We start from the raw sequence: 14231 nt of genomic DNA on the forward strand, positions 1-14231 counted from the left end.
TTGGATTAAACTCTGTGATTCTGTGACGTCCACACGCATTGTTGGTTTCCTTGTGGCCACACGCGGCTCGCCGGGAGGGCCTGGGATCTAGAGGAAGAGAGAGAGCCAAACTTTTTCCAAAGTTAACTATTTTAGAATATTTTCTTCCTTAACAGAAGCCAAGAATTTTGCAAATAATTTCTGCCTGTACTATTCCCATCTGGCTTTTACTGGTCTTTCTGCTTTTTTGCATACTCTGTTATTTCTACTACATATAGAGCTTTTCCCCCAAAGGGAAACCAAAGCGAACCTGATTGCGAATGGGTTGTGCTTGTTTCGATCAAACAAAAGAGGTTTCAGAGCAGGAACTCCGGTTCGTGTCTGTCACCACAGAAAAGCAGTTTTTTTCTGAATGAACCAGTGAGTCACCAGTGGCATAACTCGTGGGCAGTAAGCATGGGGGGATGGAAAAGGAAACCAAAGGAAGAGCATTATTATTACAGAGTACACAAGCAAGCATAGCAGCAAAGAATTAACAGAGATCTGCTAAGGAAACCCAGCAGTTGGCTGTATTTTGGGCTTCTCTTGAGGTCCAGGCCAAGGTGGACTCCAGCACCTGCAAGGACAAGTAATACGTCAAACTCTGAATTATAAATAAAATAAATAAATAAAATATTTTTGTTTTCACCTGTAGCAGTCTTCGACAGCTACGTTTGCTCTAGCAGATTGTAGCAAAGCTGCTCTCCTCTAAGTAGTAGGGATGCTGTTTATAATGTAGATATTTGTGACTGAATCAGAGACAATTGTTATCATGTTTTGGGAAAAGTTGAAAGGTGGTGTAATATAGCGGGGGGGTCAGGGTCACATATCCTAATGGAAGTCTCATGGAAGATGGCCTTATGAGGGGAGTGTTTGTAGAATTTGGAGTGGCGAGTCCAACTGCAGAGGAAAAAAAAATGCATCCTCCCACACCAACAATCAAGGTTATTATCTGCATGGACACTGGTTCGCAATGTCCAAAATAAAATATTTTTTGGCTTAACAGATTGTCTATGTCCTTATAGGTGGTCATTACTACATGATTTGGTTCTACCTCTAAGTCATTCCCGTAATGTCTGAGAGAAATGTTTAGGATAGCAGTTTTTCAGGATCAGATTCTGAGATGCACTTAGCTTTTGACACATAGAAGGCTCTGATTCCTCTGGCCTTTACGGTATTTTATTCATGAGGTCTCTTCAATGAGGTCGCCTGGAGAGCCACAGGAAAAGAGGACTAGGAAGCATGTACCAGGTGTTTTTGCCCCAGGAGCAGTTGTGGGCAGAATTGCATGTTGCTCTGTGAGTGTTTTGGAGAGGGGGTGGTGCCGCAAAATGAAGAGGAGCAAAAGTATTTTGCTTCTCTAATGTCAAAAGTTAATATGGCTTTAAGGCTAACACAACTAAACTGAATTTAATTGTGTTAGCCTTAAAGCCATATTAACTTGCTCTTATATGAAGTAGTGGAGAACAATCTCTCCAATTGGGTGTATTTTTTTAAACTATTTATTTCACATGTAATTGATCAAGATGCATACATTCAACACATTTTTAAGAACACATTTGAGGAGACGCTATTACCCTTCTGTCATGTGGTCTTAAGTGTCATACAACCTAACTTCTTCCTGGAACATAAAAAATGTGAAACCTAGTGTACATACATTAAGCGAAAACTGCACTGCATTAAGTACAAAAAACAACAAATTCAATGTGAAGAAAAAATAAAATAAATAGAGATCAGAAATGAAGGGGGAGGATGAATTAAAGTCCTAGCATTGTATCTATGATTGATAACCTTTTTTTTTATCAAACCTGACTTCAGCTGTAGCCTTGCTGTAACTTTCTCCTTTAGGAGCACACTTTTTACCCTCTCTCTCGATTCAATTATACTGGGTGGCTGTGGTTTCCACCAAGAGGTGGTTATTGGTTTAATATGTTTTTCAGTGAGAAAGTCCACCTGAAAACTTAATCTGTGCAGTGAGTTCATCCAGAACCCCTGAACAACAGCGGTGAGCTGTCAGTAGGAATCCCATTCAACAGCAGCCTATGGCCCGGTCATTTCTTCGCAGTTTGCCATGGTGCCTGGAAGGCGGTTTTCATGTAAGTAATCCAACTGTGAACTGGCAGGGAACATCCTTTATATATTATCATGCAGCTGCCCTCCTAAAAGGGAGACACTGTGTGGGAGAACCCCAACTCCTCAGTTTCTTGCTCCCCAATTCTCAGATGCTTCCCCTTACCTGCTCTATCACACTAACACACATAGGATCTTGGCAAAGAGATCATCACCAGGGTGGGTCTTCCAATCCAGGTGGTGGCCTATGCCCCAATTGGCAATGAACACCCTAGTCAGCGCCATTAATAACATTACAAAGAAATGCATATGTAGGGCATCATGTTGGGTAGAGGTGGTTCTGGCTTTGCCTCCAATGCTTGTCGCAATACATTTAGACACTTAGATTGGGCGAGGTGGTATGGAACACCTACCCTTTCCCCTGTTTAAATACACAGTAGTCCAACAGGCAACAAAACAAAATCTGAGCAAGAGGGAGGCTGGAATGAGATCTTTCCCACCTATGTTCTCCACTATGTCCGGGGATGGAGCTAGGCCCCTGGGGTTGGTCATGGCTTAGCTGGGGTTCCCTGCCCACCCACCCCGAGGCATATTAAGGATGTTTACAGTGTTGGTATTGTTATTGTCACTTTCCTGTGTGAAAGACATTACTTTGCTCTGGACTAGTATCTCTACTGCTTCACAATTCATATATCTGTTGGGATCTGGAGGTCTGTCCACCTTTCTCCAGCAGAGGGCGTTCTAGGTCTCCTGGAGCTGAAGCTGACTACCAAACCTGCGGCTCGTTTGCTCATCAGGAGACCAGCATTTAAGGAGAGGCAGAGCAACACTCCAGTGCCAGAGTGTTTTGCCAGTTATGGTTAGCAAGCCTAAGCCAACCTGCCTGTCTGAATCTCTGACTCCCCTGAAACCTGAACCTAATCTATTTTTGTCCTCTCTGCTTCCTAGGAAGAACCTGTCTGAACCTAGAAACTCTGGAAGAGTTTTCTCAGTCTGAAACCTGTCTGTCTGATCTCTGAAGAACCCTGGAAAGTCAATCTGTCAGATACCTGCCTGCCCGCTCTCAGAAGAAACTGAAAGAGAAGCTCAGATCCGAATCTGCAAGATCAGAAACCAAGCTCTGCCTCTGCATAGCCCTCTGTCTGCCTTCAGCCTCTGGACCCTGCTGGTTCCCCTCCTCTGCCGCTTTGCTCAAACCTCTGAACAGGTACAGACCTGCACTCATTCAACCAGCAAACATACCTGGATATCTGCTAACCTTTCTGTCCCCCTCTGCAGAGAAACCAGTCGTGAACAGTCCTGGACCTGATACCCCCCTGCATCAGTACTTTATTATCATTGTGTTTCAAAATAAACAGTTGAACTTTTTCCCTGAGTCCGTGTGTTCTGCATGTGGGTTAGAAACCTTAAACCTATCATGACAATATCTCCCTAAAACGTTTGTAAAGCAATAGAAGAACCGGGACAGAGAGAAGACATGTCTTTTGTACAGGAGAGTTAAGTGTATTTAGAATGTTGTTAGTGTTTTCAGTCACTTTTACTTTAGTTTACAGGATACGTTACATAAAAATTTGTTTTTGTGAAAAGAAAAGAACATTTTTTTTAAGTTATTGCTCCCTTCATTGTACTGCAAACTCTGTGAATCATCAGACAGCCATATGTGAATGGCTGGAGGGATAAGAGACGGAAGTAGATGAGAGGTGTTTTCCCACAGGGCTGATGAAGGAGTATTCAACACTCTTGTAAGAAAAACAACATATTGCTTCACTTTTTAATTGGAGCTGGTTAATGGTTTAGAAACACGTATGTGATAGTCACTGAGACAAGCTGTTTCTATCGAAAATTAGTGCTTGTGTGTGTAATAAAGAGTTTAGTATCCATTTTTTGTCAAGCCTGAAGGATATCTCTTTTTGTTATCCGGATATTGATTGGGAAGTTGTTTTAAAACCAAGATTCTGCCTTCTCTTAACTTAGCAGTGCTGGAATTACAAAATGAAATATAAATAATTGCAAAGCAGAAATTTTGGCTTCATTTGGCCATAATCTGGTTTATTAATTAATTGCTTGAAAATGTTTATGTGAAGTAAATGTTTATGCCTTTAGTGGAGTGTGCAGTAAATGTGTTGTTATTGAAGTAAGGAAGCTGTGAAAACACTTGCATGGTGTTTTTGTCATTAGCACACTTAATTTGATTATAGCCTTAAAATACAATAAAATAAGACTGACAGTAGGAAAATACCTCATCTTCACAGAGGGGCTTGTGATACTTTTCAATCTATGATTTTAACAACTTTGAACCTTTTCAAATATGTTTCCATGAAATTAAATGGAATTACCCTTTTACATTTAACACTGTAGAATTTGCTGTTCAGAAACTGAAATACTGTTGACAAGACTGCACAATATAATCGATAATTCTACAGTTATTCTCTCATAAGCACAATGGATCTTGTGTGCTTTCACAAAAACAAGAGACAAGATCAGTACTAAAAGACAGCCCCTTTAAAAACATATTGCCGCCATAATTACCCATAATCGAATATCCACATGACTGGATGTGGACATGATTGTTGCAAATACCTCTCAGGTTTTTCCAAGCCATTTGCTCAAAGGTGTTGCCTGCCATTTTCTTCATTTTTCCTCCAATTCCTAGTGTCCATTCTGCCCTGCTCTCAACATGTTTGCTATCCAGCTTCACATTTGGTCAATCCTTTGGATTATCTTCTTGTCTTTTCAACAACCTGGATCAGGTCTTCAGCAACATACAGCACTAAACTCAACCGAATCCCCTCCCAGCTGTCTGAACTGGTACTGTCTGCATCCATTATCGATTTTGAGTTGGCTACACTGAATGATAAGATCACAGTTACCCACTTTACTGTAAATTAAATTGGAAATTAAGTCTGGGCTGTCAATTGACAAAGCATGAGATTTGTTATTTATGTCTCCTTAGGTTCCCTATTATCTAGGTAATGATAATAGCAATTTCTGCAATAGACTCTTAATACACGTAATTGATTATTTTTTACCAGTCCTGATATAAGAGAGACAAGGGGGAATAAGCTAAATCAAAGAGAGTTTCTTTAATTAAACAGCGTACTGATTACCATCTGATTACTAAAATCCTGACAAATCAGGCTTATTTATTCATCATCCTTTCCTGTTTGATTGACAAGGATTAAAATGAATACCTGAACAAAGATAGTCCTAGTAAATTTTTAATTGTTTCAATTAAGTAATAGCACCACTGATTTTAGCAACATTTGTTTCATGATTTAACAAAGCAGTCTAAATAGCTTACAGTTCAACAGTGAGTTATGTAAAATCATTAAAATAGGAATAAAAAGAGGTGCTGCATTTATACTGCTAAACTAAAGAAAGAACAAGTGCCCTGGGCTAACTCTGAAATCTTTCTGAGAAAACAATGGTGAAGCATTTTCTGTTCCTAACACCTGTATGAAGTGCTGTTTGTAAATGACCATAACCCTCCAGAGGGGAATGTGAAATAAGCTTAACAGATCAGGTGAAGAGTTCAGAGTTCAGAGTCAAGCCTCCTCCTTGTCAAGAAGACCTCTGAAACAGTACAGAATCTCTCCTGGGTTTCCTTCTTTGGATAGAATCAAGCTTTTCATTCTGAGAGCAACACTGAGAATGACCCAGGACTGGCCTGGGAATGTCTTTTAACTCTCCCTCCCAATAAGCTAGAGGATGTCACTGTGGAGAGGGATCTCTGGGTTTCCTTTGTTGGAGAGAATAGATGTAAAGGAGTAATGATGCTGAATAACTTTACTGTGAAAGTGAACATGCAGTGCACTTGAAGTTCATATTTATCCTTGATATTATTAGGCTACAGTCATCAACCAACATTTAGCTTATTGTTTGTGTTTCATTTTTCAGGATAGACATAAGTGGAAATATATTTCTCAAGCTGGTGATAAAGAATATATATAGTCTGTTAATTATACTGTATTTTTATTTTGACTTAATTTTTAGTTTTTAAAGATTTTCATCAGACAGAAAAGTATACAAAATTGGATGTGACCGAGTAGCAAAAGAAAAAAGTAGTAGCTTCATTGTGTGGGTTGTGTAGAAGGTAAAAACAACCAGAGCATCAATTGCACATAAAGGAGCACAAGATGGAAGAAAGAATGGATGATAGATCAAGTGTCTATAGGTGATAAAAAAGCCGTCACTCAGAGGACACAGGGCAAAGGAAAAGTCTAAAGTTTGTTCTTGATCCTCCTGCTGTTTGTATCTACTTTTCACACAGCAGTAGTAAAGCTTCCAAGGCAGTAGAATTTTATGGTTTATCCACAAACCAAAATTTCACCTACTCAGGATAGTCTCTCCTATCTTCCTTTTCTGTTGTTTATTTTTCATAGAGCATCCCTACACATGTGTTCTTCAGTTAGTTTATTATAGCAACAGACGTGCAAATAAGACGTGCTGTGTACTTTCTTGCTTTGATCTTTTATTGTCTTGCACAGTCTTAGTGCTACATACTGTTAACTTCTAACTATGACCTGGCAGGATGACAAGCAGTGAGCTATAATTGTTTAGCGTGTGTATTTGTTTCCTGCTACCATAAAGCTACATTGTGTAATTTTCAGTCACATCTAATGGATTGCAGCAACCGGAATCTCCTCTCCAACTATACAGAGGTAGTCATGGTACAAAATAAAATCTGCTACGTCAGTTTTCTCTATCTTGTCAACGGATGACAAGGTTTATTTACATTAGATCAAAGGATCAAATTCTTCAATATTGTTGTCCTATGTACAGTGACAAACATACAAATTAGGAAATGAGAAAGTATCATGAATTGACCACGGTTTTAGTGGAGGTGGCCGCAGAGACAAACTTTTAGAAATCAAAATGGAAGACAAAAAATAATGCTTACAAAGGATAAAGTGGGGAATGCTCTTAAGAAGTTTGCAAGTGACTTTTAAAAAGCCACTTGTAAACTTTCTAGCCCTAGAAAGTTTCTTATTCTACCACCAGAACAGAAATGGGGCAGTTGCTGCTTCTCTAATTCCACTCCGCTACTCACTCTGTCCACAGACTACTCTGATCCTCAGCAGTCCTCTGTCCATCTCCACTGTTAGCCTGTAGAGCCTATGCTTGGCCTGTCATCGTCTTTGTCCTTTGATGTCAAGCCCAACTACTCACGATAGGCCACAGCCACTCTATCCTGCCTTCGGATCTCTCTCCGTTCAATGACTAATACGATCTTCTGCTGTTCTCCTTCGAGGAATGTATATAGGCAGAGGTGGGTAGAGTGCCCAAACATTGTACTGAAGAAGAAGTAGCACTATGTTGTGCCATATGTCATGATCAGGGTTTTTGGACATTGTGAACCAGTGTCCATATTTCATCTTAAAATGATGACCAGAGAAGAGGATGCAGCTTTGGTGAATAAACAGCTTTAAGATCTCTGAAATCCCCCCCTGTTCAGCCAAGGCCTCCAAAGGCAGTCACAGGAACTCCCACAGAGGTGTTACCAACCACCCCTCTTTGTTGAGGACAACTAAAGCCTGGTGTACACTGTGCGATTTTCAGGGCGATTTTCTAGTAGTGCGAGAATCTTTCGATCAGCCCGATTTTCAGCCTGATCGTGCGTCGTGTAGTGTACAGGGGGTTACGTGCGGCGATCAGCCTCCCATGACCACATCCCGATCAGGAATCGTGAAGTCGGGAGAAAATCAAACATGTTTGATTTTCTCCCGACTGTCTTTGGCAAATCGCTCAGGGCGCATGTGCAAAAAAAGATTTTTCTTTTTATTCTTCCTTTCAGATGTAAACAAAGCAGCGTAGCAGGGATGCAATGAGTGAAATGCAGTTCTGTCTGTAAAACTGAAAGACCATAGTAGCCACGTTTGCTCAGCCATGTCTTTTTTCCAAGTACGCGTCGTCTTTTCTTTTTAGGACTTTCAGCACAAAATGCACAAATTTCCAAGGCAGCATATTTCACTGTAGTGAGCATCATATTCCTTTTCTATTTGTTTGGCTTCAGGATAGAGAGCTACAAAGCAGTTCCATCTCACTGCGGAGCTGAGTCTGACGTGGTTTTTAGTCGTGCAGTATTAGTAGGTAGATCTCATGAGAGCATTGGGCCGAACATAAATCGTGAGCTGTGAGCTCTCACTGTATGACTAAACCCTGCGATTTGTCGTACAGTGTGAGCAGCAGCTACGTGCAACAGTTGAAAAAAAATCGCACAGTGTACACCGGGCTTAAAATTACAGAACAAACAGGATTTTCTCTCTCTTTCCACATGAAGCTGCATGGGATCCACTTGAGAAAGGTCTCCACCAAAATAGAGACCCAGGCCCAAAAATACCCAGATCTCCAGAATTATCAAGGATAAGTCATCATGGTGACCATTCAGAACCAAACTGCTGCAAAACAGACTTTCTGAAACACATTTGTCTTGAGTTTCAGAACTTATAGAGCCAGACTGGATGAGAAAGCATGCCTTGGTGTGAGCCACAAAGAAACCCCTGGTTGCTGTTAGTCTGACTGCTTAGCTGCTGCGGGATGAAACTCAAGCCCTCCAAATGGACATGGACAAAAGGTTTGCAGGTCTGGCACAATTTCGGACAGAAAAAACAATACGTCTTTTGATGTTGATCATTTCATGTGTTCACTGATGAGTAAAGACAAAGCTAACAGGATGGACTGCATGCTATGCTATGCTACAATAATATGTTTTAAGATGTTGTTGAAGCTTGGACAAGCTTTATTTCACTAAGAGTTTAACACTGATATAACATTAGTGTTCATATGTTTCTCATATGCTCATTACATTTTGATTACCAAGTATGACCAAGAGTCATTTAATGTAATCCTCATGTCTATTCGCTGCTAGCTATTTCAAAGAGGGTAAAGAATCATTAACTAGGGGTTATTGGTTCCTGATAAAGCAAATAATTTAATAAAACATTATTTGGCCAAATAATGTTTATTCACCTCATGGATTTGCATTGTGAATTGGTCTGAAAACATTCCAATTTCTCTAAATTAGTGAAAAGCTAAATTGATCACATCCTAAATTCCTCCAGATAAACTTTGGTTTTCAAACACAAAATCCATCTTAACTGTAATATGGTTTTCAACCATGTTTCCCCTTCCTCTTTGTACATAGTAGTTTATTTTGGTCGAGTTTCACTAGTTTCAGTTAAGAGTTTTAAACTTAAATATGTTTGATAGTTAATTGTTAATAAACTATTATATTTTGAACAGAAGTGGAGGTGAATTTATTCCATGTATGTGCAGAATTAACTGAATTAGTCATCCAAGAAATTACTCAAGAAAAAGTAAAATAGTATTCAATAAAAAGGCTACTTGAGTACAGAGTAACTGTTGGATAACAACATCTAATTGAATGTTTATAAATGATGCTGGCAAAAAAAAAATTATGTGGAAATTCTGGGATTTTAAAGACTCAAATGCCTAAAGAATGCAAACAAATGCAATCAATATAAAAGAACAAATTCATGCAGAAGAAATAGTTTTACCAATTTTTTCCCCATCTTGAAGCCATAGAAAACCAATCCTTACAATGAGAATTGTATACAGTATATGTTAGAAAAGTGTAATGAACTTCCACTGTTAATGTCTAGCGTTTAATTTATATTTATCCAATTTTGCTCAAGCAGAAATAGCAAAAGCTGCAACACAAATACAAAATCCACAACACAAATACAAATGCTGCAACACAAATATAAAAGCCATTACAGATATTTATATCATTGACTTTCAGGTCAGGGTCTTAAAGAACCCAAGACTTCTGGGTATAACATGTTTCGTGTGTGCTAAATCAGGTTATTGTCAAATGTCCATCATGAATAGTTTTTCAAGTTTTTGCACCATTTGTGCCACCCCATCACTCCTAAAGACTAGGCTTTTATAAGGGCCTGCTTTGAGATTAATTTTTTTCTTTCGTTTTCTCTACGCACCAGCAGCGAGCTGGCTTCCTCAAGGTATGTGTGCTCCAGGACTGGGCTATCTCACTGTCCCCTCTGTATGTCTTTATTTTATGATATCTTCTGCTTTGAGAGACTTAGTTTAGGGAGGTGGTTTTTGTCTATTCTCATTCTTGCAAGATGAGTGTCTAACGATTTCGTTTGTTAACTCAATTCACTTATGTTTAACCTTTTATTCAATTCACACACCCCACAAAAAAGCTCACAGACATACACAGTACAGAAACACATACAGACCTTTATGTAACCTTAGCTGATGCCCTTGCTCTCAGCTGCCACTGGCTAACATGTCACACTTAGAGGTAGTGAATTCTGTTCATAGATCCTGGCTACAGCCTCTGGTTGCACACAGACACATTAGATATTTAGGTACACACACAACCCCCCCTCTCCCCAACACACACATAAACACCCGCACACCCACTCTCTTCTTGCTATAAGTAGTGAGGATTGCCATTGACTTAATTTAATTTTCAGTTATTTTCAACCCTTTATATGCCGTAACTCTAAAGATATTCCCAAACCTAACCATTATCAGTGCATACCTAACACTAACCCACTTGACACCTTAGCCCCAAACCTAACTATAAGCAATGTAGCTTGTACTTGCCTGCCAAAATTACCTTACTTTGTAAAATGTCTTTGCTCCACTGTTAAAACTGAAAATTGTCCTCACTCTTAATCTTAAACAGGAACACATCCACAGACATGCACATGTGTTAAATTTTCTCTAGGGGAAAGAGGACAGCGAATTAAAGGACACAGAGGAAGAGTCATATTTGACATGAATAGACTCAGACAGCCTTGTATGTCCTCTTCTTTGTTGAAACTAGGTTAAAAATACAGAATGACTTTTTAGTTTTCAGCGACTAAAATCTTACATTGTATTTATTCAAGTGAAACAAAATATCTAACCACTCCTGTTTTGGGACAGACAGCACTAATCTTCTCATACAGCTAAAGCCAAGGTGTATGCTCTGCTTGATGATTAGTGGTAGTCAGTGAGTTGCATTTGAGAAGAGGAAATGTTGTAATACTTTAGCAGCATGAACAATGGCCAAAATATTACAGTGAGATAATTTAGCTCCAAACAGCAAGGTTTGAATAAGGCATCTAATTATCTCTGATAACTATGCAGTTTTGATCTGAGAAGAGAAAGACATGCACAGAATTGAAAAGCATGGAAATCATAATCTGGAACTCATGACAGGGGTGGTTTGGTTCTAATAGTAATAATATTGTGGCTGAATTCAATTCAATTTAATTCATTGTATGTATATAGCCACAATTAACACCACATAATCTCAATGCAGAGACATTTCAGTCAGATCATACAGTCAGGTTGGTTGAAAGTTTTCTATCTAAGGAAAAGCAGCTGATTGCATCGACTCATTGACTTGACAGCAATTTCTCAGACTGGGCACACACACATTGACAGTGAGGAGGAAAAACTCCCTTTTAAAAGGAAGACACCTTACAGCAGAGCTAGGCTCAGAGTGAATATCCTTTTGCTTAGGCAGACCTGGGGTTTAAAGAGACAGAAGCAGACATACAAAACAAACATAGAAGCATTAGGGTCTGTTTCAATGAGCATGTTTAAGAAAATCAAACTCAAATCCTCAATTCTGAAATTATCTTTCCTAATGTTGGAAACTGAGTTTTCAGTTTCATAAAGGGTGCTGTGAGTTAGTTTAATCAACTCTAAGTAGGTCCACTCAGAGTTGAACACACAACAAGTGCAACAAGTATGAAAAGCCATTATCAGTGGAGCCCAGATTCAACGAGTCACCATGACGAGAAGTTCCAATTTCACCCCAATAGAAATAGAGATTTTAATGCAGAAATAAAAAAGAAAATAAAGACTGTGTTTAAAAGACAGATACATTGCTGCAACTGCAATGGAGAGGAAGATGGAAAAGGAGAAATTGTCAGGACTCCAGCCTGTGTGTTTGTCTTTTGTGTTGTTCTCCCTTCCACCAGCAGGAGGCGCCTGGTTCTGGTCCGCCTACTCACCTGATGATGGTTGCCTCATTAGCGGAGTGCTCTTAAGTTGATTGCCACTACCTCAACGCCAGAGTGTTTGCCAGTTTGGGGTACTTTAGCCCTTTAAAGCCCGATCCAAGAATAAAACAAAACAGAAAATTACTTTTTTTTTGGTTTGAAGTCCTTATTTGGCTTTTTAACAAAACATGTAAAAAGAAAAAACAAAAATAAATTTTTGATATTAATAATTTATTACTATGCGATAAGTCAAAATTATTTTTTGTGTAGTCTTCTGCGCTCTGTTATCAGGTATATCTGATTGTGTACAATAGGATTTTGAGCAAATTTTTTACCATTAAATTATGCAAAAGGTGTCGCAAAACATTTCAGAAACCGTATGTATCAAATATGATACATTTGGCATTACAGGGCTAGCCAAGCTGAGTTTTTACTGAGTAAGACTGAGTTCTTGACTACCTGGGTTTTAACTTTGTTTTTGTCTTTGTCTCTCGGCAGGAAGTCTTCCTGCAAACTGGATCTTTTCGGACCTTCACTCCCTGAAGGAATCAACTGATCCTCAAACCGAGCTGGGGATTCAAACAGGAGGTTTGGATCCTTCTTCCTAGAAGAGGATGTTGAGTTAACTCTCTGAGCAAGGGAATCATCTTCATCACAACCCGTTTAAGTTCCGCAGGAAATCTGAGTGGCAGTCAGTTTCTCCGTGGAGGGCGGAACAGGGTACCTGGTAACACAGGAAAGCAGCACACAGATTGTAGTCAAAGATCCCACTACTTCTCTGGAAACGTGAGTCGTCAACCAGACCCTCTTCTACATATCCACAAATGATATTTCCCACTGAGCCTGAACTAATCGTTTGTCTTCCCCTCACCTTCCAGTTCCGGTCGGGCTGAGTTCAGAGCAACTCTGCTCCGAGCCTTAAACTTTTCAATAAAACTTGTTAAACCTTTCACCTGTGTCTCTCTGTTTGGTCTTCTGCATTTTTGGGTCAGACCTTTAGTAAAATCATGACAGAAATCTGCTGATTTATTTAATGGGAAAGTTTATATGGAGTCCTGTATGGCAGGCTGTTTTTAAATTTATATAAATATTTGTAGATTGCTAAAATAGATTTTTCCTGGTGAAAATCCCACTCCTAGTCTGAACTATAACATGTAACATATTATAAATTTCATTTTTCAGCAGAAACTGAATTTTAGAAACTAAAAAACAAAATTGTACCAGTAAGAATTAAGTTCTATATATCTAGAAATTTTACTCACATTAAGTGGATTTTTTGACATTCATCAGCTTGACTGAATATGTATTTATGATATCTGAAATACATTTCTTCATTTTCTAAATAATGTGCAGACCAGTACCAATAGTAATATGGAGATCTGAAATTCCTCCCTAGACATCCGTAATATTTATTCTAGATTTGAAGAATGTCAATTTGTTTGAGGAAAACAATTTTTTTCAGACATCAGAAATTTATATTCAGTCAAACTAATGCATATCAGAATGTCCTGCCTGCCAACAGTCTACTGTAACCACGATAACATTACAGGGAAAACTACAGTAGTTCATTGCTTGAATGCTAGTGGATCACTGTATCTATTTAGGTAAATCACTTGGAAGTACGAGAAGATGAAGTGTAAAAATGTAGTTCAAACAGGTAGGACCTATGCATCAACTCATGGGGTTCCTCCTCATGGTAAGTCTTCCATCTAGGCCCCACAAAATTGGAAAAATCCTGGTAACCCCCCTTGACACACCCCACCCCTCCCCTTTCCCCCATCCCAGTGACACAGTTCTAGTTTTCTATTAATAACACTATCGATTTATTCATTTTTATTAATCTCAGGAAGTAATAAGTGTGTTGATGCATTCCTGAATTTAAAACTTGAGTTTTTTGCCCCATGCTGTTTGCAGCCAAAAATTTTGTCTTTGTTCTGAATTCCCCTATAGTGGGCAGTTCTTCGGGGTCATTGTTCGGCCAGCTTTCAGCATGTGCATGTTATACTTAACCAAGCAGGCAACAAAGACTTCATAGTATATATATATATATATATATACATATATACACACACACACACGCACACACTAGTAGCAACCTGAAATACGCTGAGAAAACAGATTACTGAGGTGAAATGGAATCTGCTACGGCACTCTTGC

Source organism: Cyprinodon variegatus, unplaced genomic scaffold (assembly GCF_000732505.1).
Source record: "Cyprinodon variegatus isolate N-32 unplaced genomic scaffold, C_variegatus-1.0 Scaffold673, whole genome shotgun sequence".
NCBI lineage: Eukaryota > Metazoa > Chordata > Actinopteri > Cyprinodontiformes > Cyprinodontidae > Cyprinodon > Cyprinodon variegatus.